This window comes from Cebus imitator, unplaced genomic scaffold (genome assembly GCF_001604975.1).
Source record: "Cebus imitator isolate Cc_AM_T3 unplaced genomic scaffold, Cebus_imitator-1.0 Scaffold218, whole genome shotgun sequence".
Taxonomy (NCBI): domain Eukaryota; kingdom Metazoa; phylum Chordata; class Mammalia; order Primates; family Cebidae; genus Cebus; species Cebus imitator.
In genome coordinates, this window is record NW_016107533.1 from 2,035,274 (window position 1) to 2,055,406 (window position 20,133).

Here is a 20,133-nt window from a genome sequence, read left to right on the forward strand (position 1 = left end):
GCATGATTTCAGGATGATTCCACCACATTACATTTTTTTGTGCAATTTATTTCTATTATTATTACATTGTAATATATAATGAAATAATTACACACTTGCCATAACATAGAATCAGTGGGAGCCCTAAGCTTGTTTTCCTGCAACTAGATGGTCCCTTCTAGGAGAGATGGGAGACAGTGACAGTTCATCAGGCATTAGATTCTCAAAAGGAGCACACAACCTAGATCCCTCACATGCACAGTTCACAGTAGGGTTCATGCTCTTATGAGAATCTAATGCCACCACTGATCTCACAGGAGGTGGAGCTCAGGAGGTAATGTGAGCAATGGGAAATGGTGGCTGTAAAAACAGATGAAGTTTGCTCGCTTGCCCACCACTCATCTCCTGCTATGTGGCCCAGTTCCTAACAGGCCACAAACTGGTACTGGTCCATGTCCTGGGGGTTGGGAACCCCTGCTCCAGAGGATAGAAGCTCATTTTTTTTCTATCTTATACAACACTTATAGAAAGAACTCAATAAACATTTGGCATATTGTAAAGAATAAAACACCAAGTTAGAATAACACGGAGTGTTGGTGTTGGAGAACTGGCTTCTGCTCTTTATATAATTATTTTTATTTTCAAAATTTGGACTTAAATACCACAATGGAGAATTTTCAATTTTGTCTGTCTTCCTCAGTCTGAAGTGGTCATTCAATTCTCTGATGTCTATGAGTAAAATTGTCTTATAGTTCATTTACAAATTAATTATTTACCTACTGTAACATTATCTCTGTTGTAGAACTTACTCAAAATGTTGGCCACAAATGCTGTTTTACAGATTTAAATAAGTTATCCAGTTAGAGAATCATATTCTTAATTATCTTTGTACACATGGCACATTTACATAACCTGTGGATTTTTTCCTTCTCTGATTTAATTCACTGAAGAAAAATGCCTATCAATGCTTTCTACTTTTTAATCTACTTAGTCTGCTATAAAATAACTGTAAGTTGAGTTATTTCTAAAACTTTTCAAATATACATATTTATTACTTTTCTGAAAGAGACATTTGAGATTGGATTTAGCATTTTCATGATGTAAACATCTACATATGTCTACATAGTTATTCATTTTCCTTTTAACACAATTCTGGACATTAAAAATGTTGATGAATGAGATTCATAAGGCTGTTACCTCTTCTGTATAAGATAAAAATAAGCAAAAAAATAATCCAAGCCAGCTAAACCATTTTAAGTTCCAGTGGATAGCTATTACAATGTGTTACATTTCACACAGCTCTCTCTGGACAATCTGCTGATTATTTAAGACAAGCTAGAGCTTATCATCATGGAAGCCCATGTAAATATTTAACTGAGAAATTACTTAGAATTAACTGGTTCAGAACAGAAGTTTGAAGTGTTTAACAAATATAGCAGATGTTTAGTAGATTTAATAGGGTAGATTAATTACGTTTGAACACATTTTCATTTGTGAAAAGAGGCAAGATGCATTTATAGCTTCTCAATCAAGAAAAGGAGCTGAAGTGAAAAAGGAAAGTTTCATATTAGAGGATTACGTGTATACTCCCTTGCCAGGAATGTTGCAGTACATATGATACCTAATACCCACTTCAACAAAAATGTTATGCAAGTGTATTTTAAGTGTTATGATTATTGCTTTAGAATATGCTTCATAGACTCGAAATATGCGATTAAGGAGCAACTGCACAAATTCTAAACAATTACTAGGGGATTTTCTGTGTTTCAAATAGAGTGTATGAAAATAAAATGGAAAACAGAATGTATCTGTTTTTACAGAAAATTTTATGCCTTTAATATGGGAACAACAGGAATACAGTTTTAATTTGGGAACATCAGAATAAAATTTTGCTTTACATGTGTACTTTTTCTCTTGAAAATGAATTGTTCTAGGACAGGAAATAAGTTTTATAAAGACAAAAAGTAAATAAGTAAAAATATAATATATAGTCCAGTCACAAGAAGCAATTTTAAAAAAAATTTTAACTTTCCTCACTTCTCTGTTAGTGCCATATATATATTTTTAACCTCTAGAGCATCCAGAAAGGAAGTGACTTTTACATTAGTTCTAAGAAGTAGAATTTAAAAATGTTTATGTTAATAAATTAAATGGTGATCAGCTTTAAGTTATTTCATCAAATTATCATAAGAAAAATAATTTCCTAAAGTTGAAAAGGAATTCTATGTTTACATAAAAGCCTATCATTTTATCAAAATCAGTTGTCAGTGTGCACTAGGAAATAGATATCTGCGAAATAAGGAACACTAGCGTCTCTTCCACACACCAATGAAAGCCCTGACGAATCTCCCCAGAAGCATGGATAAGAGAAGAATAGGAAGAGCTGTAGCAGAAAGAAAATTTTGTAAAATATTACGTGGACAAGAATGATTTAATCATTACCAATTGTAGTAAACCAGTTCCCTAATTGGGTGGACAATTTTATCCTGCCTTCGAAAATTTAAAAAATAGAGGTTATACACAGTGCTTTTAAAATTTAACAATTTCATATGACGCCCTGGAATCATTTCAGACATGGGACACAATGAAATATAATCATTCCATGTGGTTGCAAGAATATATTTTAATCATAATCTTTTCCCATGTTTTTTGAACTCAGAAAACGTATCTCTTTATTATACAGATTCTGAAATAACTTGTTCTCTGTCACTATTGATTAAGCCAATAAAGCCAAAAAATTTTAATTGAACAATAGAACATAGAGTCTGTGAATCTGGAATGATGTTGGGATATCTGTACTTCTCACAAACCTTCCTCTAACAGTAATTTTTGCTCCTATTAGAAAACTTTCCATTTTTTAAGTTGTGTACGTCCTCACTTTCCACTCTGCATATTATCCAGCAGTGTGCCTTGCAGTTAGTAGGTGTTGAATGGATGAATGACTGCTAAGATTCTAATCCTTTGCACTTCTTTTGGTACTTCTACAGCAGTTAGAATATTAATTGCCATAGCTACAAAAACTCCAATTTAGATAATTATATTCTTCATCTACAAATCCTAATTGATGCCAAAATAAAATCCTACTTGATAACAAAATAATCCAAGTTATTTTTACTTCTTATGTGGTAGCATTGCAAAATAGATGCTTTGCTCACATTTGGAGGCATTTGCCCTTAATTAAAAGAAGAAATATAACCCGTGTTCTTTAATTTCTCTCACATTGATGAGGATTAAGTACTTACTTTCTGAAAAAACAACATGAGCCAAAGAGATTAAAGAATCTATACAAACCATTAATTAATAAAAAAAAAGAACCAATCAAGTTATTTAAAATACTCGTATTGTTTTTAATGATATAGTGTTAGGTTTGTTAATTATTCTTGGTTTACTTGCACTTATTTATCATCAGCACTTTCATATTTTGGTAATTTTGTATTTTAAATTATTATTGACTATGAAAAATGTTGTGTAGATTTGTTATATTTTGGCATTAACCTGATAAATAAAATATTTGATTTCAGTTAACTCTAGGCTCTGCTGACAAATAAAAAATTGGTAGGTTGTGGTCTGTCAAATCCATTTGTATCATCTGTCTTAATGATTTATGCGAGTGGGAGTATGATTGACTTCATTTTAATGATTTGTCTGATGATGGTAATAGTCTGAATTTTTGAATTGACTTTGCAAAAGGTCAGTGGTCACAAGGAAACATGGTTCTACTGCAGACAGAAGGGACAATCTATACATAGGAGGTTTTAAAATGTCTTCCAATGTTTTTGGAAGAATGAGCAACATTATATAAATGTAATTTCAAATTTAATGTCATGGGTAATTTTTTCATTTGGGTTATACAACATAAGTGACTAGACCATGGGAAACTTAATCTAGCAATTTTAGGCTTAAAAAATAAATCAGAACAGAGATATTCATATACTACATGAAAGACCTAGGTATTTAATGCTGGTAACTGTGAAGAAGGCTTATACAATATCACTTAAGTTGCAATTGAGTAAGGTGTTGAAAATCAAATGTTTAAGAGGAGAAAAATGCTCCATGCTGTAATATGTATATATATTTTTTAAGTTTTAAAAATACAGATTGAATTATTGTCTCTTTTTAACTTCTTTACACTGGCCTTCCTCCTTTCTGACAGAAGCATCCATTTTCCTTGGGAGGATTAAGATTGCAATAGTATGGCCGGGCGCGGTGGCTCACGCCTATAATCCCAGCACTTTGGGAGGCCGAGATGGGCAGTTCATGAGGTCAGGAGATTGAGACCATCCTGGTCAACATGGTGAAACCCCGTCTCTACTAAAAATACAAAAATTAGCTGGGCGTGATAGTGCATGCCTGTAATTCCAGCTACTCGGGAGGCTTAGGCAGGAGAATCACTTGAACCAGGGAGTTGGAGGTTGCAGTGAGCTGAGATCGCGCCATTGCACTCCAGCCTGGTGACAGAGCAAGACTCTGTCTCCAAAAAAAAAAAAAAAAAAAATTGCTAATAGTATAAGGATTGTTGAGTTCATACAAAAGAGTGGTCCGAAAAGTATGTTCTATTAGGAGAATAGTCTCTAATTATCATGTGCTTCAATCACTACATATCAAGAGATGTTCTCATAGATCATAAAGCTCAGTCATGAATCACAAGGCACAGGGAAAGAGGAGAGGTATGAGTAGTTCTACTCAACCAGAAAGGAAATATAGAAAATGTCTCTCCCTTCTGCTTTCTTGAATGAAGAGTTTCAGGAGAAGAATAGTGAATAAGACATCAGTATTCTTGTTTTCCCTCTTCTTGGGAAGCCAAGAAGAAAAAGAATCCATAAGGTATTAGACTTTTCAGCAGCAACACGTGTTACAAGACAGTGGGGAAAAATCTTTAAAATTCTGAGGCAAATAATTTTCAAGCAAGAATTCTATGCTCAGGTAAACTATCAATCAAGTGTGAAAGAGAAAAAAACAAAACAAAACATTTTTAGATATGTAAAATCCCAGAAGACATACTTTCCTTTCAATTTTTTTTCCATACGTTATTTAAAGATATGTTCACATAAATGATGGAGTAAAACCAAGAAAGGAGATGACAAGGAAAAGAAGCGGCAGTGAAATCAACTCAGAGAAAAAGAATAAAGGTAGTCACAGAATGGGAATTTTGTAGATGGCTTAGAAAGCTGCCTGCAACAGATAGAATGAAAGATCTTAATGGTACTCTCAGGAAACAAGAAACTCAATGAGAAAATTTGAAAAATATGGAAGGCAATCACAGGGAAAATGGAATGAATTAGAAATGCCAGAAAAAAACAAACCAAAACAATGACAAACTATTCAAGAAAAGAAAGGTACACTACTTGGTTCTGCATATGACAATATTTACAGTCATTAAAATGTGAACTTTTAGTTATTTATGTTTTCGAGATGGAGTTTTGCTCTGTCTCCCAGTCTGGAATGCAGTGGTGCAATCTTGGCTCACTGCAACCTGTGCCTTCTGAGTTCAAGCGATTCTCCTGCCTTAGCCTCCTGTGTAGCTGGGTTTATAGGTGCCCACCACCACACCTGGCTAATTTTTGTATTTTTAATAGAGACGGGTTTTCTTTTCTTTTCTTTTTTTTTTTGAGTCGGAGTTTTGCTCTTGTTGCCCAGGCTGGAGTGCAATGGCGCAATCTTGGCTCACCGCAACCTCCGCCTCCTGGGTTCACGCAATTCTCCTGCCTCGGCCTCCTGAGTAGCTGGGATTACAGGCACGCACCACCATGCCCAGCTAATTTTTTGTATTTTTAGTAGAGACGGGGTTTCACCATTTTGACCAGGATGGTCTCGATCTCTTGACCTCGTGATCCACCCGCCTCGGCCTCCCAAAGTGCTGGGATTACAGGCGTGAGCCACTGCGCCTTGCTGAGATGGGTTTTCACTATGTTGGCCAGGTTGGTCTTGAACTCCTGCCCTCACATGATCCACCTGCCTTGCCCTCCCAAAGTGTTGGGATTACAGGTGTGAGCCACCAGGCCAGGCAAAAAATGTGAACATTTTATATTTGTTTAAATAAAAATACTTTTAAAACTTTATTAACCATTCATCTGTATTTGGACATCTAAGTTGTCTCTATTCTTTTACTATTACAAGCAATGTGGAAATGAACAACCTGGTAGATGTGTAATTTTATAAATTAATGAGGCTATCTATAGCTATATTTTCTGGTTCAAAGCAAGAGTGAAACTCTGCCCTTCATAAAGATTATATCCACACCCACTTGCCCAAAAATGTAGAGGTGTGTTTCTCAGCATTTTTGCTAACATAGTGTACTATCTAACTTTTTACCACTTCCAATCTTATAAGTGAAAACTAGTATTGTAGAGGTGTTTTAGTTTACATTTTTCTTCTTATGAGTGAATTTATGTCTATTTCATATATTTATGAGTCATATTCTTTCTTCTTGGAGTTTTAAAAAATTGATTTGGAGAAGTTTCTCTCTATATTTGGATATATAGTCCTTTGTTATGATGCGAGTTGTAAATGTTTTTTCCCAGGTGGCCATTTGATTTAGTTTAGTGGGTTTTTGCCCCCATATAGGAGTTATTTTATCATGCAGTAAAATGTACTACATTTTTTTTCTATTTTTAACTCTAGTTTAAAAATATATTTTAAAAGTTTATTCTTAATTATTTTTAAAATTCTTATATTTTCTTTAGGGATTTCGTGGTTTAGTGTCACCTTTAAAATCTTGATCCATCTGATATTTTTATTGTAACAGTAGTCATGTACAAACCCAAATTTGTGTTTTTCCAAATGCTGTGTAGTTGTCCCCAGTGAATTTATTAAAATATTTTTATTATAAGTTTTTAACAGTACTGTTTGACTCTTTAACTCTGTAAATGAATTTATTTGAAAAGTACTACAATTTTATTTAAAACATTAAACAAGTTAAGGCAAGTAAGCTAATTCTCAAAGTTTACTTATTACATGCAGATTCAAATTTAGCACTTGAAATAGTAAAGAATTGCCCCAATTTTCATATCTGGTAACTTGTTCTAAAGTACAAAGAAGATAAGTTGTCGTTGTTAACAGAAGATTTTCTCAAATTGCAATGCTTTGTCAACAATTTGGATGACACAAAATGGCTATTCACATCATGTGAAATATCCTTTTTTTTTTTTTTTTTTGAGAGGAGTTTCACTTTTGTCGCCCAGTCTGGAGTGCAATGGCGCAATCTTGGCTCACTGCAACCTCTGCCTCCCAAGTTCAAGTGATTCTTCTCCTGCCTCAGCTTCCCGAGTAGCTGGTATTACAAGCGCCTGTCACCACACTCAGCTAATTTTTGTATTTTTAGTAGAGACAGGGTTTCTCCATGTTAGCTAGGCTGGTCTCGAACTCCTGACCTCAGGCAATCCTCCTGCCTTGGCCTTCCAAAGTGCTGGGATTACAGGTCTGAGCTACCGCACCTGGTCAAAACACCTTTTCATCATTATTTTGTCATTAGACTCAATTTATACTTATTGGTGACAGAACCAAACAGAATGACTTTACAAATTGAACAAATCTTGTTAATTCTGAAAAACATTTTAAAAAATGCCAGGGTGAATTCTTAAATATTTATAGTTAATTCTTCATTCATAAAATCAGTGAGATCTCCCTCTCTATGAATTAAGAATTAACTATATGGTTAATTTTGGTAATATGTGCACTAAATAAAGTGAAAAGTGGTTGCATTGTTTATTTATTAACAATTTGTGGATGTTAAATGGAAAAATATGTGCTAGAAATTTTTATACTGACAAGAAAAACTGCACCTTAAAATGTTAAAAATCTGATATTTAAATATATCTGAGGGCTAACTTCATTTCTAGGGAAATTATATTGCAGGTCAATGAACAAATACGTCTACTATATAAATATTTCTTTAAACATAACCTCTTAGAAACAGGGTTAATCTGTCAAACTATTTAACTGCATCTATTTTATGGACTAAATAAGTTAAGGTTGTGTCAGTGTAATTCCAATTCAGTACTAATAGCATTAATAAGATTAGTTATGATGCGTTACATACATGCCCAGGTGGTTCCAGTGTCACTTTCCAGTCTACTGGGTTGGTACTATGGGTAGTATGTGATTTCCAAATAATCAGGTTGTGAATCCAACAAAGTCAGAAGAAAACCCTAATTTTCAATTTACTAGTCACTAGAAAGTTGGCATGACAGTAAATTAGAATTGATGTTTTAATATTTCAATGAAATGGAGCAGTCAGAATATTATTTTTAAGCTTCTAAAAAACAATCCCTGAGTAAATCAAGATAATTTGAGATTCAACATATTCTCAAATATAGAGTACATATTATAGAACCATAACAAGCAAACAATAGTAAGAAAAATGATAATCCATATCATACAAAAAGACTCCCATGTTTGCACAGAAGCAAAATGTGGTAGTCCTGGTGCAACATCTCAATGTCATTTCAGTACATTCTTTGATGACCTCCACACATTTACAATAGTAAATTAGGAAGGGGATAGAGAAGTGACATGTATTGCATAACTGCTAGTGTGTCAGGAATTCCACTAGTTACTTTAATATGTGATCTTATTTAATTTTAACAACTCTAAGAAATAGAAGTATTCCCTTTTTTAGATGAGAAGATGAATTCTCTAAATACAAGACGGTAAATAAGTGGTGAAGCTGAGCTCTTAATCCAAGTATGTCTGATCGCCAAACTCTATCTATTTCTAATATATTCTACTTGCACTTCCAAATAAATCTTTAGAGCATAAGATACATTTGAATGTACTTTATCTTAATCTATGAATGGGTATTCAGGTCAATATTATAAGAGTGAAGATACAGAGTGACCCTTGACATTTTTGATACATGAAGGTATTAAACTTTCCAGAATATATTTATTAGGAAACTAAGAAGTGGCTTTGAAATAGCATAGAATTCTATAAGAAATGGAATTTAAAATCAACAGTATAGACTGAAGAGAAGAATAGCAAAGCACCAGAAAAAAGGTACTCTGGGACTAGAGCTAATGGAGAAGCTAAATGAGTTAGCAGTATAGTTAGCTATGGTGTGGTAAACAGAACCATTTGCTAAGATCTGTTTGAAAAGAAATGCAGTGCACAAGAGCTGGTTGGCAACAATGCTCTATGAGTCTTTTGCATTTCTATTTGTCTTATAAGTGAGGCACTAACTGCTCTAGGTTCTGAACAATCTTTATACCTCTAGGGTGGAAACATAGCCAAAAGGATATCTATAGGATTCAAACTTAATTCTGGCACTGCCAGAGGGATATTCTTATTGCCTTGACATGATCCTAAATAAAAAAAGGATAAAGACTACTTGGTTTAGTACACTGCTTGCTCCGTATCCTTATGGTTGCCCACTTGGGCCAAAGCAGGAGACATACTGAGTCTATTTCAGTTTTATAAAAAATGTCCTTGTCCTTGTTGATGTTCCTGGATTAATGCCTCAAGTCAAGCAGAACGGCCAATTCAGAAACATAAGGAGCAAATCATCTGGCTTTCTAAGATAGACTTGGGATGATTTACGGGATCTATTCAGCTGTTTGAATTTGGGATCCTGGGGGACAGAGTTGAGATCAATCGTGCAGGCTGGTCTCATCTACTTCCTTGGCATTGTATTAACAGTAGCCTTTAATTAAATGCTATATGAGACAAATTGAATAGTTTTGGTCATAGCCTTTACTGATAATATTATTCAGAGTTGTTAGTGGAGTGGTATACTCATAACAAATTTGCCAGACAACAAGACAGTACAGAAATGAAGAGTGGATGTTGTTGAGAGACAATGGGTCTTTCCATGGGTCTTTTTTGCTTTTGCATGTCTTATGAGGGAGGTACTAACCACCCTTGTGTTCTGGGCTATCTTTTAAAGGGTAGATCTGCTTACTGTTTAGGATGTTAAAGATAATGCCTCTCTTTTGGCAAAAGGCAAGTTTGCCTGCAGTCCATTTTTAAAAAATTTGGCTTTCCTACTCTGCTATGATGCAAACCCACTGAATATATAGCACTTACCTGGGTTGCTTCTGGTACTTGGGAGCAAGGGCAACCAAAACAAACATAAGGTTCATGCTGCTTGCTGCCATGAGTAATAATGCCTGTTTCTCTGACTCAGAAGTTTCATATCTTCTGCCAGGATTGATGAAACTGTGGCAGGCTAAGTCATTATTATTCACGTTGAGTAAAATCTCATATCTTTTATAGTTCTTGACACTGGTAAGTGTAATCCTTTCTCTATATTGGGCCTGTGTCTGACTTAACTATTCCTTATATTTATTCTCTTTTTAAAATAATGTGATAAAATAGAGGAAATTTAAGAAAAAAATAATATTATTAAAGAGATAGAAATTAGATTGTATACAGCTAAAGGAAATAGAATTCCACAGGAAAGGTAAAGAGAAAATAACAGAATTTTAGAGTTGAAAATGACCTTAACAACATTCTGTTTGACCCTTACATATTACAAGTGATATGCCCAAGGTAAAATAAGTAAATATTAATAAAAACAGTTGCATATTTCAGGATAGAGTCTGATTTCCTTGCCTTCCATCCAGTGTTTCTCTATTTTGCAAAAGATGACTTTAGTAATGGATTAAGCTATACAAAGCTTTTGTTCATGGCCGCAGAATAATGAGGAGATAATAATAGGAGTCTTTAATCAAGGAGGCAATTCCTGTTTCCCACAAACAGCATGACTTTCAAATTGAACAAAAATAATCAGGGATAGTAAGTGACATCAAGATTGTTATTGCCAAAAATTTTTAATATGGGACAAAGTGACCGCCTGTCCTAAATTAACTAGGGTTGGTAGCTAGAAAGAGGGAATCTCCTCCTCATTATGATATTCAAGTAAGTGATTTTGTAGTTTTCTGTAGATATTTTTCACTGTGGGATTTGGTGATATTTTACTTTAATAATATGTTTGTCAGTGAAAAATTTTTGTTTCATCTACCTATGAAGAAGAAATATTTATTTAATACCTATACTATATCAAGTACTTTCAGTCTCTGGGGATACAGTTGTAAATAAGACAGACAAGGTTCCTATCCTCATGAAGGTTATACTGGTTGTAAACAGAATACTTAGAATTCAGTTTATAGTTAATAGTTTTTTTTAAGATGAAAGAATTCTACCCATAAAACACTATGATTTTATAAAAGTTCTCTTTAAATATTTGTTAGCAATTACTTCATAAAGAACTTTAGACTCATTGCTATTGATATTTTTGCCATTCACATTTAGCATATTAACAAACAATAACAACAATAGCTAAGAGTTAAATAGTATTTACTAGAAGCCAGGCATTGTTCTAAAATACTTACATATATTAACTCAATCATCATTATAACACTATGCAAAAGAAAATATTAGTATCCCATTTTATAGATGACACAGAAAGGGCAAGAAACATGGTCAGGTTCAAAAGCAGGTACCTTGGCTCCTTGAGTCTGTATAACCACTGAGTTAAGCTGTATGGGTTTCTGGTTTGTTAAAATCAGTGGAATGGTTAATTGGAATTAATATAATTCTTGTCCTTTTTAGAGAGAAATCCTTTTTTAGTTCCACTTAATATATCAATATAAGGCGTTACAACAAAGGTTTTTTGTTTTTGTTTTTGTTTTTTTTTTAGATTTTTATAAAAAAGCCTACAGCACCCAGTATTCCCAGATGGTCTCCGACCCTGCTTAGCTTCCGAGATCAGACAAGATCAGACACGTTCAGGGTGGTATGGCCATAGACCACAAAGATTTTTTAAATGCTTAGAATGGAATTGAATTAAACTAATTTTAATTTAGCTTTACGGCTGAAATAAATACATGCTTTGCTGCACTTAATTTTTCAAAAGGTGTACCCATTTTACAATTTTCTAATGGCATTTAAAATACATTTTAATTTGTTTTTCTCAATTTCTGTGTATTTCAACATGAAATAAAATAACTCTTTTGTAAAAGTCCCAAATTGTCATTGCATAGTGCTTTTAGGAAGGGAAGTTTTACTGGTTGAGGTTTTAAATGCATAATTTGGACTTTTGATGAAAACAATTTGAAATGCCTTTTGAAACAGAAGTAAACTATAAACAGAAGGGCAGAAGGAGCTATTCTCAAAATATTCATCTAATGAAAGAGATATAAATCACCTCCATGTCGAACGAGCCGACTGTAAGTTTTTCCAAAACATAAATCTTCCCTGAGGCTAAAACATAAATCTTCCCAGGGCCTTAAGCGTCAACTCGCCAGTATTTCTTCACAGAGCAGATAAAAATAGCTTTGTATTATAGAAAAGTAGCTTATATTTTAATCAACTAATTCACTTACATGTCTTTTGCCCTTAAATAAAAAAAAGATTGATTTTAAAAAATATTTCAACTGCCTTCTTTCTACTGGCAGACTAGTACCTCAGAAATCCCAATACTGAGTTGGATTACCAGTTTCAGAAAACTAATAATGAATTAAACATAAATTATGCAACTTTAGAAAACTAATAGTATTGATTCAAATTTAGGCAACTCATTAAGTATCTAAATAACTCAGATTTTGATATGTGAGGAATTTAAAATAATCTTATTTTAAATTACCATTAATTGCTATGCTATAATACATATATTTATATGTACATATAAATATTTATAATACATATATGCTATAGGCCATATATTTATTCTAGACAGAATGGAAAGAGGAATTATGCTCTTTGGGCATGTAACAAAAACCTTTCTATTTTATTCACCTAAAAAGAGATTGTTATAGATCCTTAGGAATTTTAATAAGAAAGCATTATTTAGTAGTTGAGTCTGTGATTCAAATGTATTTAAAGCAAATAACTTTAAATTGCAACATAAGAAGTTTGGTAAAAAATAATTTTCTCTGAAATAACTAAATGTCTGTGTATAGTATGAACATAACTACAGTTATACAAATATTTGTAAATTTTTTATATAGAATTCACAAATAATCATTTTTAAAATGATTAACTGGTTGCTTTTTCTTAAATCACATAGGTTCTCTGAAGGCAACAACGATTGTTGTTTGTTTCTGTGTCTGCAGTGCTTAACACAGTATCTGGTACACAGCAAGCATTCAACTAAGTGAGTGGGTAAAAGAGAGGAAGGAAGGGAGAAAAGGGACCATATCACTCACTGAGCAATTATTTTTGTTTCTTGTACACATCAACTTAGAAAAAGAATTATTTCAAAGATACCCCATGTGAATACTATGTGATTTTTTTTGTGCATTACAGCCATCTGCTAATTGAATGTCATTTGATTTATAAATGACCAGCTGAGATTTTCTCTCAGTTGCTTATGGTAGTTAAGGTAGTTTCCTTAGAGTAAAAGCGATCTCCCCTCTCTGTGCCTAATTTCTCACTTAAGCTGGATTTATCTGGGCCCCAAGGAACTGGTATTTAAGTATCATTTAGTAAGCATGTCTAAGGCACTTCTGCTGTTGACAGACTTAACCTTTGGCTTCTGCATAAACATTTGGTGCCATCTGGATGAGTATTTAATAACTCCCCATAGAGATAGGGCCAGAGCAACACAGCCATCTTCCTAGGAACTAAAGGAATATATTACATGAAATAGCACTGTTCTACCTTCCTTCACCTGTCTCTCCTCTGACATGACATGCAAAGGCCAGAAGAGAAACGGATACAGAGATGGTAGCCAACTGTCTCATTTCACTCATAGTCCCTGTCTTGCTTCTAAAGCCTCAGTGATTGATGTATTTTAGTAAAACTTTACTGTAAAAAGAGCATTGTATTATTTAATTAAGGAGAATCTGGCAATCAGATGTAATAAGAAAGCTGCAGAACATACACAATTTTATGAAGTTATATATAAAGTCATACTACATTTATATAAAATTAAGATTTTAACAACAGATGACACATAACCAAAGAATTTCTGCTTATTGTACTTGAATATAATGTATTCAAGTATTTGAATATAATATATTCTTATTGTATTTGAATATAATGATTTACAACTAATATTTCAACATGAGAATAAAAGCTTACACAAAATGCCTTTATTCAGATAACATGATTAAACCATGAAATAGCTACCTTTAATAGAGGATTTTTATGTCAACATCTTCACGATTTCAGAATAATTTATCAGAATCTTCCTTTAAAATAAAATTTCATTATGATCTTGGATGCACTATATTCGATCAAATAAATTTGTATATTTATTGTGAAAATACATTCATTTTTCTTATTCAGCGTTGGTTTTAGCTCACATAAATCTGCCTTGTAAATTATAAATATCAACAGAAGAGATACTTTAAATTTATCAGTAACTCACTGGTTAGGTGTCATCTTGACATTAAATATTTAGTTTTTTCACAGTCAGAATATAGTATCTTAAAAATGCTAATTTTGAATACAGTTTTGTTAATATATTTATTTTAAATAATTTAGAAAAGGAATTTTTATCCTTTAACAGGCTGTTCAAAAGTGGCTTTTTTAATCCATTATTATTGAAACTTAATACATGACAATGATATTAGCAATATGGTCATTCCAGATGTGGCAGAACCCAAATACCTTTTGAAAAAATGTGATTTGGTGATATTTTTAAAACATGGAATTTCAGAAAGTTAGTACATATATACGAAAAACATACTTACAAGGGAATTTTTCTTTGTTGTTAATAAGCCAGTTGCTTAGGGAATTTCAGCTAGAATCACTGAACTATTTGTATTTGGCTTCATTTGTGCTATTGAAAGCATATGTCTCAAATTTATAGAAAGTTATTTCACATTTTTATTGATTAGAATGCTAAATTTTACCATCTAGGAGTTTAACAAGATGCTGAGAAATGAATAAATAAATAAGGCAAGAGATGGTAAAATCTACAGCTATAGATTAAAGGCTTATTTTAATTTAAACTTTGTATCACACTCATTAGGCAAGTCACAGGAATTAAAACTTAATAGTCATTCACTCTTGACTGCAAGCCTGAAAATACAAGCAGCACCAGTGCACTGAATCAGAACAGTCAATTTATTCTACTTGGCTAGTACTCTGCTTTTAAAAAATAATGAATATTGGACAATTTTCTGGAAATCTTGCTTAAGAAGGAGAAAACTCAATAAACAAATGACCTTGAAGCATTAAAAAAGTAAAATCAGTGGCATAAATGTTTTGCGTTAAAAAAAAAAAAAAATCAGTCCAAATGGCTTTATCTAAATCACTGGTATGACTAATCCTTATCTTATACACACTATTTAAGAATAAAGAAAGAAAGGAAGTTATTAAACTGAATTAATCAGGCTACTACAACAAAGATTTTCTAAAAACTAACAAAGTAAATATTCATTAAACACCAAGTATTTTGAGGACATGCTCATATTTTGAGCATTGTTCCATATTCATGGAATTCAACAGTGAACAAACTCACTAAGACTCTTGCCCTCATTTGGTTTATACTCAAATAAAGAGAGGGACTGATAACAAACAATAAAAGTAATAAACGGGCAGTTTATTTGAGAGAAGTGATTAAAAAGAGCTAAGAAAAAGAAAATATGAAGCATGTAATGGAGATTGGAAATTCCAAATATATCTGTAGGTGAGTAATTTTAAACATGGTAGCCAGTGTGGTTATTACTGAGAAGTCATCTAAGCAGAAACTTGAAGGAGTTAAAGAATTCAGCCAGGCATGTACACGGGAGCAGGTGGAAGAGACATCACATGAAAAGCCCCTAACGTGGAAGTGTGCTTGGCATGTTTGAGGGACTGCAAGATGGCCATTGCTGTGGAGTAAAATCAGAAAGAAAGGGAAGAAAAGGAGATGAAGTCAAAAATGCAATGAGAGTTGAATCCTCTAAGACTTTACAGCCATTGGATGCAATTTGGGTTTAATTACCTAGGGAAACTTTGGAGATTCTGAAAAAAGAGTGACAAGGAACATTCTGGCTTCTCTGACTCAAGAAGGCAAAGGAGAAGGAAGAAGACCATTAATTGGCTACTGAAATAATCAAGAGATTTATAATGGTAACTGGGACTAAGTGGTAGTAGTAGAGGTGTGAGAATTGGTCAGATTCTAGATATTTTTTGAAGCCAAGTTCAATAGAATAAGTAAAGAAACTTATAATTTACTTAGATATCTTCCATCTTGGTGGAATTCAGCATTGTATAAAAAACAAACAAACATGGGCTTCCAGGATAGCCCAGTAGTTCTGTTAAATCAATATGCCCACAGATAACAACTACATATAGAACAACTACCTGAAGACACTGAAAACTCAACAAAAGCAGACAGATACTGGAGAGGAGTCAACATTTGGAAAAATTAAACAGCATGGAGTCAGTTTTCTGTTTTTAAGATGTTTAGTCTGATGTCAGGCTCAAGTCTTGGTCTTGGGTGGGCTAAATAGAAAGCCTGCAGTCTTGCAGAATTGAAAAAACTGAGGACAGAGTTCAGGGCAAATGCAATTCCTGTAAAGTAAAGTGGGGTTGGTTTGTCAAATCCTGAAATAAGTAAGGAAGTCTCAAATTCTGTATATAAGCTCTCCCCAAATTTCTGGCTGATTCTTAACCAAACATACACAGTGGAAAATGCAAGTAGTTCAGCTTAGTTTAAAAGAACAAAACTGGGATTTCAGCTGTTGCCAGCTATAGGGGAAACAGAGTTTGCTATGTGAGTCTAGCCAATTTAACTGCCTGCTTTAAAACTACATTAAATCTCTTCAGAAAAAAATGGAATTCAAAGTTTCTATAATTTACCACTCATAGTATCCTAAATAAAAAATTACTTGCCATTCAAGTAAGCACCAAACATAACCCATTCTAAGGAGTAAAGATAATCAACAAAGAACAACTTGATATTAGTCAGATGATAGAATGATCAAAGATTTTAGAGTAGTTATTAAAACTATTCTCAAGGACAGGAAAGAAAATATGCTTATAATGAATAAAAAGACAGGAAATATCAGCAGAGAAATATACACTGTTTAACATAAAACAAACTTCACTAGCCCAAAAATATAGTATCTGTACTAAAAAATTCACATGATAGTCTTAACAGTGGAATGGAAATGACCAAAGCATGAGTAAGCTTGACAACAGCTTATTGGAAATGCTCCATTCCCAAGATGGAATTAGATGGGAAAAAATGAACAGTTTTATGGACAGATTATTAAAATCTAACATATCTGTCATTAGCCTTTCAGAAAGGGAAGAGAGAGATAATGGGGCAAAAAACACATTTAATGAAATATAGTGAAAAAATTTCCCTAATTAGTTGAAACATGTAAAGTTAGATTCAAGAAACTCATCAGGGCAAATTTAAAGATAAACACACCTAAATATACCATGATTACACAGCTAAAAACCAGTGATATAAAGAAAAATATTGAAAGCAGCCTAAGAAAAATGATATATTGAATACAGGAAATGATTATTTAAATGATTGTTGACTTCTCATCAGAAATAATGTAGAACAGAAGACAAAAAAAAAAAAACCTTAAATTGCTGAATGAAAAAAAGAAACCATCAGCCCAGAAATCCATATTCTTCATGAATACAGTAAAAATATTCATCAAGACTAAGACCAAGAAGCGTTTATCCTAGAACAGCAAAAGTTGTTCACAGTCAGAAAATATATAAGGTAGTATAACAATAACACATTAAGTATTTAAGAAGAAAGAATATCAGATTATCTCAATAAATGCAGAAAAAGACTATAAAATTCAACACCAGGTCTAGGTGAAACTCTTGGCAAACTAGAAACATAAGAAAAGTTTTTTTAACTGGTTAAAAAATAAGCAAACAAAATATAGCAAATCCATGCTTATTGTAAAACTTTAAGAATTCACATGGCAAAAGAAAAATGTCATTATTTTCTCTACTCAAGATTCTTTATCTGTACCCAAAAGACAAATAAAAGGAAAGGTCATATTTAAGGTGAAACTTCAGGGCCTTCACATTAGAGTCAGGGAAAAGGCTAGGATAATAACTATAATCTCTATGTTATAAGGCCAAGAAAAGAAAGAAAATTAACATTTTGGAAAGGAAGAGATGAACTGTCATAATTTGAAGATAATATGGTTCTCTATGCAGTAAATATAAGACAACAGACAGATAAACTAATAGAACTATTTGATAGTTTAGCAGGGTTGTGAATAAAAGTCAATATACAAAAAATATATATATAATAAAGAAAGTATTTGTCTGCCTTTTGGAAAGCCAAATGTCCCAATGTAATTTATTCAGTGGTTATCCTTTCTCTTACTGATTTATAAAGTTTTATTTAACACACTTCAAGGTCCTATATGTGCTTGTATGTATTTCTTGGCTCTGTGTGTATTAAAAACCAAAATGCCTAAGAATGTTAAATATTGTTGAGGTGTGGCTACTATGGAAATTCTTGATACATTAACTGATATATGCTGACAATTAGCATAGCCACTTTATAGACCAATGAGGCAGTATCTTGTTAAATTGAAAAAGTACAGACTTTCTCACCCAATAACTTCACTTCTAGGTTTATAACCTTTAAAAAAATCTCATTCATGTGTATAAGAGACACGTACAAAAATATTCATTCGTACACTGTAGGTAAAAGAAAAAACAGACAAAAATCCAAATGTTATCAATATGAAAACGTCTAGTGCTATGGTTAAATGCTGGAAGACTACAGATCAGTTTAAAAGAATAAACCTGATCTATAACATTAACATAAATGATTCTCAAACAGAGTATAATAGGGAAAAATAATTGTGAACATCTATTTACAAGAGAATACCATTTGTGTTAATGAAAAACATAGAATATAATACATCGCTTTAGTTGTATATCTATCAGGTAAGTGTATACTACCACTAACATCATCAACAATATAGTAGCTCCCTCAGGGTGAAAAGGGAAAGAGAAAAATAGACATCTAATAATATTTTTTGTTTGAAACTGAAATCTGAAGCAAATGCTGTCAGTTATCAATACTTCTTTATTTTGGATAATAACTACAAAGCATTTTTTATATATGTAGGCATACCCCATTTTATTGGGCTTTGCTTTATTGCTTTTCTCAGATACTGCATTTTTTACAAATTGGAGGTTTGTGGCAAGCCTGTGTACAGCAAAAGTATTGGTACCAGTTTTCAACAGCATGTGCTCACTCATGTCTCTGTGTCACATTTTGGTAATTTTTTCAATATTCAAACTTTTTCATTATTATTATATTTTTATGGTGATCTGTGATCAGTGATCTGTGGTGTTACTACTGTAATTGTTTTGAGGCACCACTAACCATGTCCCTATCAGATGGGGAACTTAATCTATAAACATCATGTGTGTTCTGACTGCTCCACTGACCAGCCATTTCTCTGTCACACTTCCTCTACTTCGGCACCCTTATTTCCTAAGGAAGAGCAATATTGAAATTGGGTCAGTTAATAACCATACAATGGCTCCAAAGTGTTCAAATGAAAGAAAAATTTGCACATCTTTCATTTTCAATTAAAAGCTAAAAAATGATTCAACTTAGCAAGGAAAACACAGAAAGCTGAGATACACCAAAAGCTAGGTCTCTCCAGCCAAACAGCTGAGTTGTGAATGCACAGGAAAACTTGAAGGAAATTAAATGTGCTACTACTATAGTGAATACACAAATGATAGGGAAGCAAAACAACCATATTACTGATATGAAGAAAGTTTTAAAGGCCTGGATAGAAGACCCAAACAGCCACAACATTCTCTTAAGCCATAACATTCCCTTAAATCAAAGCCTAATCAAGAGCAAGGCCCTGACTCTTAATGCTGTGAAGGCTGAGAGAGGTGAGAAAGCTGCAGAAGAAAAGTTTGAAGCTAGCAGAAGCTGGTTCATGATGTTTAAGAAAAGAAGCCATCTTCAGAATATAAGAGTGCAAAGTGAAGCATTAAGTGCCTAGTGTAGAAGATGCACCAAGTTAGCCAGGATCTTCAATGAAGGTAGCCACACCACACAACGGGTTTTCAATGTTGACAAAGCAGCTAAAGATGCCATCTAGGACTTTCATAGCTAGAAAGGAAAAGTCAATGCCTAACTTCGAAGCTTTACAGGAAAGACTAACTTTCTAGTTAGGGGATAATACAGCTTGTGACTTTAAGTTAAAGCCAACAGTCATTCTGAAAATCCTAGGGCCCTTAATAATTATGCTACATTTACTC

The 20,133-nt window shown here is 33.1% G+C and overlaps 1 protein-coding gene across 1 annotated transcript in view; it reads right to left on the reverse strand.

Moving 5' to 3' along the window:
* Positions 1-20,133, reverse strand: part of COL19A1 (collagen type XIX alpha 1 chain) — a 338,927-nt gene that overhangs the window by 154,643 nt on the left and 164,151 nt on the right. The window lies entirely within an intron of this gene.